Source organism: Myotis daubentonii, chromosome 7 (genome assembly GCF_963259705.1).
Source record: "Myotis daubentonii chromosome 7, mMyoDau2.1, whole genome shotgun sequence".
Lineage (NCBI taxonomy): Eukaryota > Metazoa > Chordata > Mammalia > Chiroptera > Vespertilionidae > Myotis > Myotis daubentonii.
This window is the reverse complement of record NC_081846.1, coordinates 4,926,172-4,942,834: the sequence shown is the minus strand read 5'-3', so window position 1 is coordinate 4,942,834 and position 16,663 is coordinate 4,926,172.

Here is a 16,663-nt window from a genome sequence, read left to right as displayed (position 1 = left end):
GCTTAGAGGAGTGAAATCAGGGACTTTTTAGAGTTGGAGATGACCTAATGAAGCTAAAAATCAGCCTTTAACTTCAGAAACTCTAAAGAATGGATGAGAGTACCAAATGAGAGTGTATGACAAGAGAAATAGGTGGCAGTGGTAACTTTCACCTCCCTTCGTACAATATCAGAGGTTATTAAATATCTTGACATTGTTTCCAGAAGGTTATATATAACTACCAGAATCCTAGTGCACGAATTAGTGCACGGGCGGGGTCTCTTGGGTGGCCTGTGGGGATCAGGCCAAAACCCACAGTCCAATGCCGCCTGCAGCTCCTACCTGCCGCACCCACCATCCCTGCCCCACTGCACCTTCCGCAGGCTCTCGCCCAAGCAGTCCTGATCTGAAGAGGCTCGCACTGCCGCAGCAGCGCTTACCAGCCATGAGCCCTGCGTCTGGTGTCCTCCTGAGGGGAGTGGCCTGCGGGATCAGGTTGAAACCAGCTGTCCGACATCCCCAAGGGGTCCCAGATTGCAAGAGGGCACAGGCCAGGCCAAGGGACCCCACGGATGCACGATCAGGGCTGCAGAAGGACCATGGGAGGGCTCCAGGGCATGTCCAGCCCATCTCACTCAGTTCTGATCGGCCAGACCCCAGCAGCAAGCTAACCTACCAGTTGGAGCATCTGCCCCCTGATGATCAGTGAATGTCATAGCAACTGGTTAACCAGTTGACGGTCTGTCCCCTGGTAGTCAGTGAACTTCATAGTGAGCAGTTGAGCAGTCTTAGCATATCATTAGCATATTACACTTTGATTGGTTGAACAGTTGACCAGTCACCAGATGACCGGACACTTAGTATATTAGGCTTTCATTATATAGGATGGCCATTTGAGGAAACACTTTTACCATATGTAACCTCAGAATTTTTTCAAAAATTAGGCATTAGTGGTAAGAGTTTCTAAGTGACTTCGTAGACGTTGGTTTGTAGAAAAATCAAGCATCATGTTTTTGTTTGTTTGTTTACATCTTTATTATTGAAAGAATTACATAGGTCCTACTTTCCCCTTCCATGAACCTCTTCCAGCCACTCCCATCCTCACCCCCCACCCCAGCTCCTCACCACCCCATTGTCAGTGTCCATGGCTTATGCATATCTAAAATAATAAAAGTGTAATATGCTAATTAGACCAGACAGCCGAACGACCTTCCAGACGAAGCTGGGGCTGTGAGGGCCGAGTCCCTTGAATGAATTATGTGCACCGGGCCTCTAGTATGCATATAAGTTCATTGGTCGATCTCTTCCCACCCAACTATCCTCCCCCGCCTTCCCTCTGAGGTTCAACAGTCTGTTCATGCTTCTATGACTCTGGGTCTATTTTTGATCATCAGTTTATTTGGCTCATTAGATTCCACATATGAGTGAGATCATGTGATACTTCAGGCATCATGTTTTCATCAAAGATTTCAAATGGCCCACCTGATGGGATACAGCCTCATGTTCTGTGGATTTCCATATTGAAATTAAGGGGATACTGTTATAGTTTCAAATGTATACAACTGAGAAAAACAAAGACCCTGGCTATAGTCCCCGGCGAGTGAGACTGCTGACTCACACTATCACAGCCACAGAAGAGCGGCCCTGACTGTCTTCCGCTGCTGCACAAAGCTGGTGCGATGGCGACTACCGTGGGAACAGAGCAGCAGAAAGAAAGAAAGTCCTGGGGGATATTGATAGCGTGCTGGGCGTGAGGCTGGAGCTTATCTTCACTGGCGAGCAGGTGCACCGACTGTGTTATTCCTGCCGTTCCTTTGTTTAAACGGTCGCACCTCCTTTAGGGCAGGGACAAATCTTATTTTTGTGTTCACAGAAAATAAAGAAATCGATCAGCACTGGTCTAAATGGGAAGGAATAGGTCAAATGTTATGATCGGAATTGAAACTATGGGCAGGTAGGAAGGAGCAGGACAGGAGGCTCTGTAGGGAGAAATCATACCAGTGATGCTATTCCCAAGTCGCATCAGTGAGCCACCTGGTCCCGGGACTCTGGCAAGGTTTACAGGAAGGAGTGCATATCTTCGTGTGAATAAATTGCTGAACTGATGGCCCTGTAGGATCCACGGGAAGAGAGTGGTTTGCTGATTCTGAGTAGTCAGGAGAAGGAAACATTAGGCTTTGATAGGCTTGATGCATGAAGAAACACTGAGCAAAAAGTACCTGAAAGCCATAGTACCGGTTGAAAGCTGGGAAACTGAGGAATAGCTCAGTTTAGGGGATGTATTTTATTGTTGAGAGTATTACAGATGTCTCCCGTTTTCTCCCTTTTTGCCCCCCTCCAACCACCCGCCGTCCCACCCCAAGTCTTCCCCGTGGTATTGTCTGTGTCCATGGGTTATGCATATATGTTACATACATAAGGGATGTACTTTATTTTATCATTCTCAAGTAGAGGGATAGGACAACCAAGAAATTCCACATCATTCACAATATTAGCTACACGAATCTTAGCTCATAAAAACCACAAATAGGAATAAATCCATCCTACTAATAAAGAGGTAAATACGGATGGCAAATGAAAATGAAGAGGTTATCATAATATTTGCAAATACAAAAATCAACATAGTCTTTGTTTCCTTGCATCTAAGGAAACCTCAAATTCCCACTGGCTGATTAATCTGGCAAAAACACAACCAACCAACAATAAACAAATGGAGCATATCTAATGGAGTTTTGAAACTCAGATGAAAGAGTAAAATTTAATTCAGATGTAGGTGTTCCTAAAATCATGTGAGAACAATTAACTACATTTTTCAAAAAGGATTTATCAGATTTATCACATTATACATGAACTTTGGTAATTTTTTTTTAACTGTGGACAGGGAAAAGATTATTGTAGCCTAAAAAAAAAATATTTTACATTTTGTAGTGTAGTGGATATGTCCAGTTCTCCATCACACATCCTCTTTGCCTTGGCTTAATTCCAGTTCTTAGGGTGGCTGTGGCAATCAGCTGCCTTAGATGTGACCTGGTACCACCCCACCTGGGCTGACTTACACATCTCTTGTATCTCCACCACCACGCCCTCACCACCACCCCCGTGCCTCTCTGGGAATGTGAAACTCCTATAGGAATCAATTCAGTCATTCTGAACAGGGCACAAACCCGAGATGGCAAGGGTTACCAAATTCTCAGACAACCCTCATCAATGAGAAGAAAAAGTCTGTGCATATTGTCCCCCTCCCTTGTTTCAAGGTCACAGGTCTGTGGTCCATCCCCCTTCGGGTAGCCAACAGAATTGAGGTGCAGTTGTCCACATAAGTACACAACAGAACAACGTACATTTATATTGGCTTTTCTCCAAATATAGATTTTACTTAAAGAGAGATAATACACTTTTTTAAGTAAATGGTATGAATAAACAGATTGCCAATTTGAAATAAAATAAAATGGCTGCCACAATTTAGCCCTAGTAGGCTTTCCTTAAAGAAAGATGAAATCCATAAACCTTAGAGTTGACCTCAAATAATTATATGTGCCATGGATAGTTTTATGTGTAGATTTCTTTGGATAATATGGACAATTTAACAATGTCAATTCTTCCAATTGATGAATATGGAATATCTTTCCATTTATTTGTATCTTTTTCAATTTCCTTCATCAACGTTTTATAACTTTTAGTTTACAGATTTTTTTCACCCCTTTGCTTAAATTTATTCCTCAATATTTTATTCTTTATAATGCTGTTGTAAATGGGGTTGTTTTCTTCATTTTTCTTATTGTTGCTGGTGTATAAAAATTCAATTGTCTTTCTAAATACCGATTTCATGTTCTGCAACTTGACAGGATTCATTTATCAGCTCTAACACGCTTATTGGTGGAAGATTTAGGGTTTACTTTAGATAAAAATCATGTTATCTGCAAATGGAGACAATATTACTATTTCCTTTCCATTTGGATGACTTTTACTTCCTTTTCTTGCCTAAGTCCTATGGCTAGGATTTCTAATATTATTTGAATAACAGTATCAACAGTGAGTATCCCTGTCTTATTAGAGGAAAAGCTTGCAGCTGTTACCATTGAGTATAATTTTAACCATGTTTTGTCATATTTGGCCTTTATGATTATGAGGTTCCAACTATATTCAATTTGTTGAGAGTTTTTGTCATAAAAGTATGTTGAATTTTGTGTAATGCTTTTTTTTTGCATCTATAGAGATGATCATGATTTTTTTCCTTCATTTTGTTAAGGTGACATATTAATTGATTTGCCGATATTAAATCATCTTTGCATCCTGGAATAAATCCCACTTGATCATGATGTATGATTCTTTTAATGTACCATTAAATTCAGTTAATGTTTGTTGAGGATTTTACATTTATGCTTATCAGGGATATTGGCCTATAATTTTCTTTTTTCTTCTAGTGTTCTTGTCTGGTTTTGGTATTAGATTAAAGTTGGCCTCATAAAATGATTTTAGAAGTTTGCCTCCTCTTAAGTTATTGGAAGATCTTAAAAAGAATAGGTATTAATTCTTCTCAACTTTAATAGAATTCATCAGTGGAGCCATCTGGTCCTGAACTTTGCTTTGTTGGGAGGTTTTTATTATGGATTCAATTTATTTCATCATGATTCAGTCTTGGAAGATTGTACGTTTCTAGGAAGCTATACATTTCTTCTAGGTTATCCAGTTTGTTAGCATATAATTTTCTCAGTATAGTGCCTTATTATTTTTAGCATTTGGGCATTATCAGTTGTAATATCTTTTCTGTCATTTATTATAAATTTTGGTGTATTATTTATCTCCTGCTTTATGTGAAATTATATTACAAAGAAATCTAGAAACAACATTTTTTCTGGTTATTGATTAATGAATTTAAACATGCATATGTTTGGTCAGTAGTTTCAGATGAACAGTTTCACCCAAATATGTATGTATTAAGTAATTCAAATATGTGTTCATATTCATTTCAAATAAAAAATTTTGCTGGGTAGCACTAGATATTTTTTTCTTTGGTAGTTGAAGCTCAATGAATTGTAATAGTAATGATTTACTATCTAGCTGTCTTTTATAAAAACATGATGAACTTTGGAATTGGTAGTGTGGCTTTTATATATATATAAAACCTTAATATGCATATAGACCGAATGGCAGAACAACCAACCAGTCGCTATGTTGTGCACTGACCACCAGGGGCCACATGCACAACATGGTGGGCATTGGCCGTGGTGGGATGGTGGAGCAGGTGAGTGGGGGTGCCAGACAAAGGCAGGGCACCAGTTGCTGTCATCAGGGCGAGCCTCTAGTGGCTCCTGAAAATTCTTTGCTCCCGCACTCTACAGTCCTGCCCAGCGCTTGCACCTGCAGCTGGTGCCAGCCCCAATCGCTCCAAACCATCAGCAGGTACGAGCAGGGCCAGCTCTGTCAGCACATGGAAGTGGCGGAGGCAGGAGCGGGGCTGCCGGCAGCCAGCGGACCTGGGGCCACGGTGGGAGGGGCCGGGCAGGGGCATGGAGGATGGGCCGAGACCCACCCCTGTGCCCACCACAGCCTCATGGTCCACAGTTCCTTTCAAGGTGCATGAATTTGTACACTGGGCCCCTTGCTTAATATAAATTGGCAGAGGCAGCAAAGGATTCAGTATACAGGAATCTAAGTGTGGTCTTTGTTTAGATCTGTTCTATTGGGAACTGGGAAAATCACTCATGCTCTAAACCTCAGCTAATGAGACAACATCTACTGAATTAGGTTTTGGAATTAAATGAAACAATGTTCATACAGTGTGGTAAAAAGGATAATGACCCCATAAAGATATCCACAACGCAGTCCCCAAAACCTGTGAGTATGCTACCTTATAAAACAGAGGTGCTTGGCATGTATAATTAAGTGAGAAAAGATTATTCTGGTTGAAGCCAATGGGTCACATATCAATAAGAAGGCCCTCCTAAGAAGGAGGTAGGCATGTCAGAGTCAAAAGAAAATGTGACAAAGGAAATACAGGCTACAATAGTGTGTCCACAAGCCAAGGAATGTAGGCAGCCCCTCGAGCTGGAAAAGGCGAGGAGCAGATTCTCCTCCACAGCCTCCGGAAGGCGCAGAGCTCTGGTCACACTGTGGCTTTAGGCCCATTAGACCTATTTTGGACGTCTAACCTTTAAAACTATCTATATATATAAAAGCCTAAGCAACCGAATGACCAGTTGACCAGTCACTATGACGCATAATGACCACCAGAGGGCAGACAGTCAATGCAGGAGCTGCCTCCTGGTGGTCAACGTGTTCCTTCTGTGGCCCCTCCTCCTGGCCAACCTCCCACCACCCTGATCAGCCCCAATTGTCAACCAGGCCAAGGGACCCCACCCATGCACGAATTCATGCATCAGGCCTCTAGTAAGATAATAATGTGTGTGTGGTCATTTTCTGCCACAGTGATAGAAACTGGCATAGCATAAGGATTAGATAAGTCTGAATGATCCTACTAGGATAGTTTATTGATCAATATTTTCTTTTTTTCTTTGGTCTAAACAGCAATGAATTAATTGGAGACAGTGGAAAGGCTGGAGAGTGAGAGATGCATTTGAATCAAGAAATCTCTATTATATGCAGAAAAATGCATAAATGTTTCCATCTATACAATCATTTTTTCTCATTTTTATAGAGGGTTCTTACTATCTGCCTCTAAGTATTATGCTAATTAACATAATAATGTATAAAAGGCATTAGCTCAAGAGAGCCTGGCCAAATAATAGTTCTTGTATAGTTTCAATTTAATTTAACTTTAACAGTAACTACTAACGTTCCCGAGTTTTTTTGAACGAGGATACATTAAATACCTACAGTCCTTTGCATTGGCAGTGTCTGTTTTAATCAATGTTGCATGGTAAGTCCTCAATGTGTGTGTGTTGAATAAAACAATCAGAAGTTTATATGCCCATTCTATAGCAGATGCCCATTTTGATGTGAGCAGCTTTTGATTTAGGAGTACTCTTTCTATTAATTAAAATCATTGCTGTGCAAATCAACATAGCTCAGAGATAAGACTTTAAGACAAAGTCCCTGGGTCTGAAGACGTCACCACTTCTTCATTATCAATGTGAATTTGCGGAAAGTACTTTACTTCTACTTGCCTATTTTCTGTTCTTTAAAACAGAGATTAAAAAAAAATGTGTTTGTACTTCAAAGTTCTTTTAAATTAAATGAGCTAATTCATGCAGAATGCAGAATGTAAAAAATGGTGTACATTGTATACTGAAATAAGTACCTGTCATTTATGTAGTGGGAACACAGATTTATTTTCATTTTCTCACACAATGGTTTGCAAAGAAGATACAAAACCGCCAATAAGAATACGTGAGTATCCCTCCGATCCCAGGTAGGCCTCAGAGAAACGAGATGAAAACATGCAATGTATCCCCAAATAATCACTTCCTACCGGTACTTACACTTCTCTTGCTGCAACCAGCAAATCCCTGCCCTCTGCCTTCAGTATTTCCAGTCTGACTTGCACATCAGCGTTATGCTAGAAGATTATAAAAAGCATGATGTGCAAGTCACACCCTAAGTCAATGAACCCCATAATCTCTGCAGCTGGGAGTGCTTCCTCAGGTGGCACCCCATCTACAGACTAACAGCAGATTCCTATTAAAGGGGACTGTGAAGGTAGAAGTAGGCATCAACGTGAGTCTCCATCCCTTTAACAAAGGTCTACACCCCTTCTCTTCAAAATATTATACAATTTTCATTTTGATATCAAACGGTCCTTTTAAAAGCAATTTGTCTTTGACACTTGGATAATAGGAAGTTTGTTGCAAGGACCTTTAAAGTTTTTTAATGAAAAACTGGCACCCTCTGAATGTGTTACCTATCAGACACTCTCTTCATCCCCTGTGATGTATGCCTACTAAATATCTCGCCGTATGTAGAAATTATTAAGAAATCCTCCCTCTTAATATGGATCTAGATCTCTAGCTCTACAAATATAATTCTATCTACATTTATAACTATATCTATATCTACAGCTATATCAGAGAGATAATTTTTTTAATATTTCCTTCAGTTGTTTCTTCAATCCATGTACCTACTTTTTTCATATTTTGTCATAGACTTTAAACTTTAACATTAAATTTACATTTTTCTTTTACAAATCCCTCCTTAACGTCATCCAATCCTAACCTCAGAGTGCTCTTTGCTACAGTAGTTACAATGCAAAGTTTTGAGATAATATCTGTCATTTGTTCAGTAATTGGATGAAATAACTGCTAAAGATTTCAAACAAGGACAGATTGGCTTAGTTATGTCCACTCTAAGTTATGCTAATTCTCCTTTTACAGTTTCTAAAAACTAACCATTTTGTCAGTATTACTGAGCATGATTGGAGAAAAATCTGATATTCATAAATTATAGAAAGCAGTGTTTTCAAATGTCCTACTAAAGCTTTTCATTTCTTTGATTTTCTGAGGATTTGTCATCTTAGAATTGTGTTACTCTTTCACAGTCCTACTAGCTATCTTCTACCCATTGGCCCAGAGTACTCGTTTCAGTTATCTGCTATGCTAGATGAAATTATTATCTTTCCATTTTTATCATCTTAAAATATAATTTGAGAAAAAGAGGATGTGTGTAGAAGAGAAAGAAAAAATATATGAAAAATAAAATATAGGGACATATCTAACTTACCCTGCAGGTATTTCATTGTCAATATTTATAGTTATGAGTCAATATGAATTTTAAAATTAAATTTTATATGGAATTGTGAAAGTGACTGTCACTACGGGCCCAGTGCATTCTAAAAGGTTTCTATCTTAAGTACTTTTAATTCTCTGTAACAAGAAATTCTCCTGCGTAAACTCTATTTCCCTTTAGCTCTTTTGCTTATCAGAAAAAGAGGGACAACCAAAATGAATGGGGAGAGGAGAAATAACTATGAGGGTCATCGAAGGAAAAAAAAATGTCTGGGAGAAAAATAGGAGGAGTGAGGATATTGTTCCTAGTGCTTATTTGAGCTTGCTTTGTAAGAGATTTCCTCCTAACCCTAGCCCGTTATTTCTCCATATGTTAAAAGATTTCCCCTCAACGTTCTTTATCTGCTTAACATTCTCAACAATGTGTCAGTGGTAGGGACTATTGTAACCATGCTCTCAATGAGTGTGTCATTGTTCCCCAACTTCTCCACCTCCTCATGGAATATTTTTAATATATACTCAAGCATTGCTCCTATTCCTTCCAAGGCAGTGACAGTTTTACTTGGCTAACTAATGAATGCCCTTAGCAGAGACCATTATTTCCATCCTGACCAAGCAACAAATGTGATTTTGACACGACTGTTTACTCAATAATGACTTCATTTGTTCCCTAATTTGGAGCTTGGTTCTAGTGATGGGTATGATAGTCATCAGTGGGCAAGAGCAGCAAGATGATAGTCCTGTGGGAGAAGCTATGTTTGGTCACCGAGGGCTGATCAAACCCACAAATCATGCCAATAAGTGCCTGCTTTACTCTACTGTTGAAGCTAATTGATATTATTCCATCTCACTAAAGCTTATAAAAGCATAATTCCCCACTAGTGTGTGTGTGTCTTTTAATGGCTATGTCAGGGACTAATGGGGAAGAGAATGGTTCCTTCCTATACAGGCAGTAACATCTATGAAACATGAGTGAGCAATTATGCTAAAAATGGCTCAAATCTAGAGTAGAACAAGTCAGTGCAAGGGACCTAAGAGAAATATGTTGACTTCCCTGTCCCCAGATTGTGTGTAAAATTTCTCCAGGCTGTTCTTTAAATTGGCTGTCTGTGCTACAGGCTCTATTCATGCAGATCCAACTGTTCTCTCCCTTTTGCAATTATTCAACATAATTAGCAATATTTAGAAATTTAGCCAAGTGTAGCACATTTCCTGTGTAGGTATTGGCTTTTTGCCAAGTAAAAAATTTCAAGGTATTGTGGCTCCTTAACTCTTTAGAATAGATGCCTTTCAAAGACAATGAGGTGTCAATTATCCTTAATTGCTCTTTAGTTTTGCATCTCTCTGAGCATTTATCATTTCTGGCAGACTCTATTTCTGAATGGGCTCTGACTAAAATGAAACTCTGTGCATGTTTCCCCCCCACCCCTGTCTAATGATAGGTAGCACATAAGAAATCAATTTACAGCAACAGAATAAGTATGGGAGTCTAATTCTGTGTGTGTGTGTGTGTGTGTGTGTGTGTGTGTGTGTGTGAGTGCATGTGGCCTCTTTGCTTTTAAAATAACACATTTTCTGCCGAAACCGGTTTGGCTCAGTGGATAGAGCATCGGCCTGCGGACTGAAGGGTCCCAGGTTCGATTCCGGCCAAGGGCATGTACCTGGGTTGCGGGCACATCCCCAGTAGGAGATGTGCAGGAGGCAGCTGATCGATGTTTCTCTCTCATCGATGTTTCTAACTCTCTATCTCTCTCCCTTCCTCTCTGTGAAAAATCAATAAAATATATTTAAAAAAAAAAAAAAAATAAAAAAATAAAATAACACATTTTCTTAGTTCTCTAAACTAATTTTTTACTTGAACATAATAGAAAATAGTTGGAACTCTAACTGGTATCACACATGTAGTCTTCAAATTATAGAGTCTTTCTTACTAGGCCTTTTCCCCAAAGAAACATTAAATTATTTTATAGTAGACTAGGGGCCCGGTGCACGAAATTCGTGCACTGGGTGTGTGTGGGGGGGAGTGTCCCTCAGCCCAGCCTGCCCCCCCTCACATACTGGGAAGCCCTCAGGCGTTGACCCCCATCACCCTCCAATCGCAGGATCGGCCCCTTGCCCAGGCCTGATGCCTCTGGCTGAGGCGTCCGGCCCGGGCATCGGGGACCCGCAGCTGCAGCGGCCCCACGATTGTGGGCTTCGCTTTAGGCCCAGGCAAGGGACCCCTAGCTCCCGGGACTGCCAGCTTCTACCGTGCTCAGCTCCCATCACTGGCTCCACCCCTACTTCCTGCTATCACTGGCCAGGGCGGAAAAGGCACCTGATTCTCCGATCATGGCTTGGGGGCAGGGCAAAGGCGGCCCCAGGGCCGCCTTTGCCGTGCCCCCCAGCTCTTAGCTCCCCCCTGGGTTTCCGATCACTGTCAGTGGCAGGGGGCTTCTTCCTGCTTTCCCTTTCGCCTCCCTGCATTATGCCTACATATGCAAATTAACCGCCATCTTGTTGGCAGTTAACTGCCAATCTTAGTTGGCAGTTAACTGCCAATCTTAGTTGGCAGTTAATTTGCATATAGCCCTGATTAGCCAATGAAAAGGGTAGCTCGTACGCCAATTACCATTTTTCTCTTTTATTAGTGTTGATGGCTTGAGAATGTATTACAAAATGCAAAAATGTTTCATTTGAATCATGAAAGACATTGTGTGCAAAGAGCACATCCTGAGCTTCGTCCCTTATAAAAATCAGACCTGGGTGGCATCTCATAATTTTTTATCAAAAAAAGGTATGCGTCAAAAATTCAGTAAAATAGAATGAAGATACATCTTTTCGGTTTATTATATTGAGATTTGATTACCCTTGGCATCAGTGAGATGTTACTTTGAATAAACTATCCAAGTAAGCAAACAAACAAATATCAAAGGATAATTGATCCACGCACCTTGGACAGACAAGGGAGATTTTTCCCAAGGCTATTGCACTAGGGGACAGACACTGAACCCGACCCTACGGAACGAAAGGCCACAGGGACTTCACAGGCTGAAGCAGGAATTTACTGGAGGCCTTCAGGGAGGAGGATAGTCAGTGTACTGGGGCCCTGTGTGTTTGCTTTTAGGAGTTCAGCTCCAAGCCTCCAGATGAGGGAAGGAGATAAGATACTATCTTGATATTTACATTTCAAAGAGCTGGTTCCCAGGTCCTTGAGAAAGACTTTCCTATGTTGAGAAAGGAACCAGAGGCTGGAGAACATTTACATATCAAAGGGGAAGATAAAGAATTTACAATTAAACTTTTTCTAAAGTAAATGCTCTAAGGAAAGGAAGGTCAGGGGCTTAGAGTCAGGAAGAAGAAACCCATCTAAAATGTAATCAAGCTGAAAGGAATGTTAAGGTTATTTTGGGGGGAGAAAAAATCTCTTTTTCTAGAGCCTTTCTGTTTGTAAAATGTGGCACATCTATACAATAATTGCTCTAAGAATTACAGTAATGCCTGGCCGGCGTGGCTCAGTGGTTGAGCATCAACCTATTGAAATAGGAATTTCAGGTTTAGGGAAATTTTAGAATTGGGGGGGTCCATGAAAAAAAAAAAAACACAGGGCTACAGACTTGGAGAAGTTACATTTCCATAACACAAGGAAGCCAGGCTTGGTTACATTTCCATAAAACAAGGGAGACTGAGAGAAGTTATATTTCCATAAGACAAGGGAACTGGGAGTAGCCAAAAGGTCTATATTTATAAACTAAAGAAGGAGGGAGAAAGCCCAGAAGGAAAAGGAGAACAATGACCTAGGAGGGCATCACCCATCCCATGCAATGTTTGACCTTTGAGCTCAGGAGTTGCTATAGTGACCAATTCAAAAAGGGGGATAGTGGCCATCAGAGGGGACATCAGGACACAGGAACTGCACCCTTTATAAACAGTGGAAACAGGAAGTCGGTGGGATTCTTCCTGCTTCCCAGGTAGGAGTCTGTGCTGTGATATTCTTTCCCCTTCCCCATGTGGGAGTCTGTACTTGTTCTTCAACAAATCTCCACCTTTGCTATACCATCTTCAGTCCGTAGATTCATTCTTTGACTCCCACGGACAAAGAATCCGGGGAACACTGCGTGTTCCAGTCCAAAAATTTCATGTCACTATGAACCTGGAGGTCAAGGTTTGATTCCTGGGCAGGGTACATGCCTACGTGTGGGCTTGATCCCCAGTGTGGAGCGCGTAGGAGGCAGCCAATAAATGATTCTCTCTCATCATTGATGTTTCTGTCTCTCTCTCCCTTTATCTCTGAAATCAATCAAAAAAAATTCTTTTTTAAGAATTAGAGTAACAACTTTAAAAATAATTTATAGAGCACACTCATGGAAGGTAGGATTTATATATTTTATATTATAAGTGGCAAAACCTATTGAAAGTATTTATTATACTAAGAATACAAAACAAAACAAAAAAAAAAGGAGGCATTTCACTCAATGTCCAGTTCAGTACATCTCTCCAGGTAAATATTTCTCACCCGATGCCCTGTGATGTCTTTGTAAGGTGAGATGCCCTGAAACGGATCATAGCGATTAGGAGCGCTATCACCTTCGTATTTCACAACCATTAGAAGAAGGAAAGAGCGACATTCAAACAATCAATCTAATGGTGGCTTTTGAAGGCACTTGAACTTTCGGAGATTTCTGGCAGATGCATGGGTTCATTAACCTTCAATGAGATCTTTAGGAGCATATGAAAGTAATTCCACTTAAAAGCTCTTGAGCAAAATATGTTACTTTAGTTCACTAGGCTAATTATTGATATGCATATGGAGTTTAGGACATCCTTCCAAACAAAAGTCAATTTTAAATCTCTTCAATTTAAGGTCTTTTAGTAAAATAAAAATAATCTCTGTGAATATAAATGCCATTGCCTGTAAATGCATCCACTTAAATAGATTTATGATTACTCTACTTTCATATTAATACTCCCTTAGAAATTCTTACTTCAGCTGAAATGGCCCACTGATACTCAAAACACTTAAAATATTGGCTAATACCTCGTGCACTTTTTATGTTCAAGATATTAAATGAGCCCTGGCCAGTGTGGCTCAGTTGTTTGGGCATCATCCCGTGCACTTGAACGGTTGCCTGCTTGATTTCAGGTCAGGGCACATGCCAGGGTTGCAAGCGCGATCCCCAGTAGGGGGAGTCCAGGAGGCAGCAGTGGATGTTTCACTCTGACATCAATGTTCTCTCTCTCCCTCCCTCCCCTCCCTTCCTTCCTCTCCCTTCCTTCTTTCTCTAAAAATCAATTTTAGAAAATCTTTTTTAAAAAAGATCCTAAATAATTCACATACATTCACTCATTTATTGTTTTATCAAGCTTATGAGGTAGTTCTATTAACGGGCAACTTGCCCGAGCTCACAGAGTAGCCAGAATTAAACATAAGAAGTCTATGTCCAGAATACACATGTTTATCATTAGTCTATGTCTTTATAAAGTTCAGAGTTATTCAAGGTCAAAGTCTCTCTCATCATATATAGGATAGAGTGTAATCATTCTTCATAAACTCATACCTTACTTTTGTTGATCTTTCTGTTTTAAATGAATAGTTGGAACAACCCCTGTCAATTAGAAAGTGAAGAAATACACAGTTTGATAACTCATAAAATATATTTTTTCTGTTTTTTTCCTCTGAATTGTATTCATTATAGCAATATTATTAGAAACATTAAAGGCAATTTTAAAAAGAGCAAGTCTTTCCTATTAACATTATTTGCACATCGAATATCTCAAAAATCAGTAAAACACAAAAATTTTACACGAATACTACATGTAAAATTTGGAGTCCTACCCTTTGTGATTTACATTTGAAAAAATATTTCACAATTCAATTTTCTTCTTAATGACTTTTCCAGCCTCTGTATAAATATTCATGGATCAGTTTATCATATTATTCTAAGCCACTATTTATTTAGCTTATTCCATTTCCCTACTCCCATGTGAAATCCGTTAGGGTTTAATTGCTATTAAAAAATGTCATGTATTTCTGATTCAGTAAGTAACACTTTTTTAATGAGTAGCAATGATATTATACCCTCATTTTTAGTTCATTAATTTCACACAATACACCTTGTTTTCTTGGGGCTTTAATCCCTTATCCTTAACCTTGGCATTGCTTTCCCATCACTTGCCATCAGCATATTACTTTCTCCCCAATTATATTATGGCTATTGTTTTCTTCTAGATTGGAGATGCGTTGTGCTGATGAAAATGCATGGGGAGTGATATGTTTGGTTACAGAAACCCGTGACTGTTTTTGCGCCATTGTTTGTTCTATTTATGTGTGGACGTGCATTCCTTTCAGTGGGGATAATTGGGATAAGTAAATCTTGTCAAGTACATTTTATAAATGCTTCCAGGCCCGAGAAGATTGCCACTCTGGTAAAACTGCAGCTTTATGGCTCATTCTCTTCTCCGTAGGACACACTCTCTCGTATCTGCCGTAGGAAAAGCTACTAGATGGCATGATGGCACCGCCTTATTCAAGCAAGGGGATGACTACCATTTACTGAGAGTTCAGTACATGTTTCACCAAATATGCGAGTCATTTTACATGCATTTATGTCATGAATCTGTAAAACTGTCCAGTGAGGTCAATCCCTTTTCTCCATTTTTCAGATGACCAAACCAAAGCTTAAAAATGATTTAATACTTTTCCTGAAGTCATATAGGAAATAAGGCCCAAACCAGGATTTCAAATCAGACTCACTCCATGCCCAAGTCCATTCTTTAAATAGAATTCTTATTAATTATATAAATATTTAAAATACAGAGAATTTCATCAAGGTGATAATTTACTTGAGAAAGAATAGGACACTCTAGATGTACACACTAACAAGAAAACTGATGAATATAATATACAAGGCTTCCTGGCTTACCTGAGCTTATCAGAATCTTTGTCCAGCAAATCTGCAGTCTCCCTTACAATCCCCACGCATTCCTTACCTCCATGGTAGACCAGCATGACTTGAGGAGACCCTCCCGCTCTCCAGCCGCTAATCTACGTGCACTTTGTCTTCTGACCCTAACCTAGTCCAGTGCATGTGTCTGCTTGTGAACTTATCTTCCTGTTAGACCCTGAGCATTTGCTATCAAGAACCATGACTGACTCATCTGCATAGCCCAGGTCAAGGACAGTCACCTCTATGCAGTGAATGCCTAATAAATGTTTCTGCTATTAATTCATAAATGTGACCGGGAAAATGTAGACCTGCTCTCAAGTTTTCTGTGTAGTACCTGTGGTTTCTGAGCTTGACTCCCCCCGCCCCCCACCTTCTTAGTGGGTACATTCTGAGTAATTAAAACAAACAATCTAGATGTTCTTACTTCCCACATCCTTTTCTTCCCTCCTCTTTCTTTCCCATTATAGAATCCCCCAACCTTAGAGAATTAGATACAGATGAGAATAAAGTTGTGTGTATACAGGCATATTGGAAATAGAATAATTTCATACAAAAATTATTACCACCATTCTTGCTTTTCTATGATGAGCTATATTTCTGTTATATGGAAACACCTTTCTAAAATGAATAACTTATTTATTTAATATAGAATCAATATAGTCCTAACCAGTTTGGCTCAGTGGATAGAGCATCGGCCTGTGGACTGAAGGGTCCTGGGTTCGATTCCGGTCAAGGGCATGTACCTTGGTTGAAGGCACATCCCCAGGAGGGGGTGGTCAAGAGGCAGCTGATCGATGTTTCTCTCTCATCAATGTTTCTAACTCTCTATCCCTCTCCCTTTCTCTCTGTAAAAAATCAATAAAACATATTTTAAAAAATAAAAAATAATAAAAAAAATCAATCTATGTAAAATAAATATTTTCAGGCTCCATCACTGACTTAATCTATTTTGTTTTTCATTTATCATTCTTCCTTATGTGGCATTTAGATTTCTCTTGCTCAGCCTATACTGATAATTTTAATCCTTATTCTATATAATAAAAGGCTAATATTCAAATGGTCCCCTCAACCATGAGT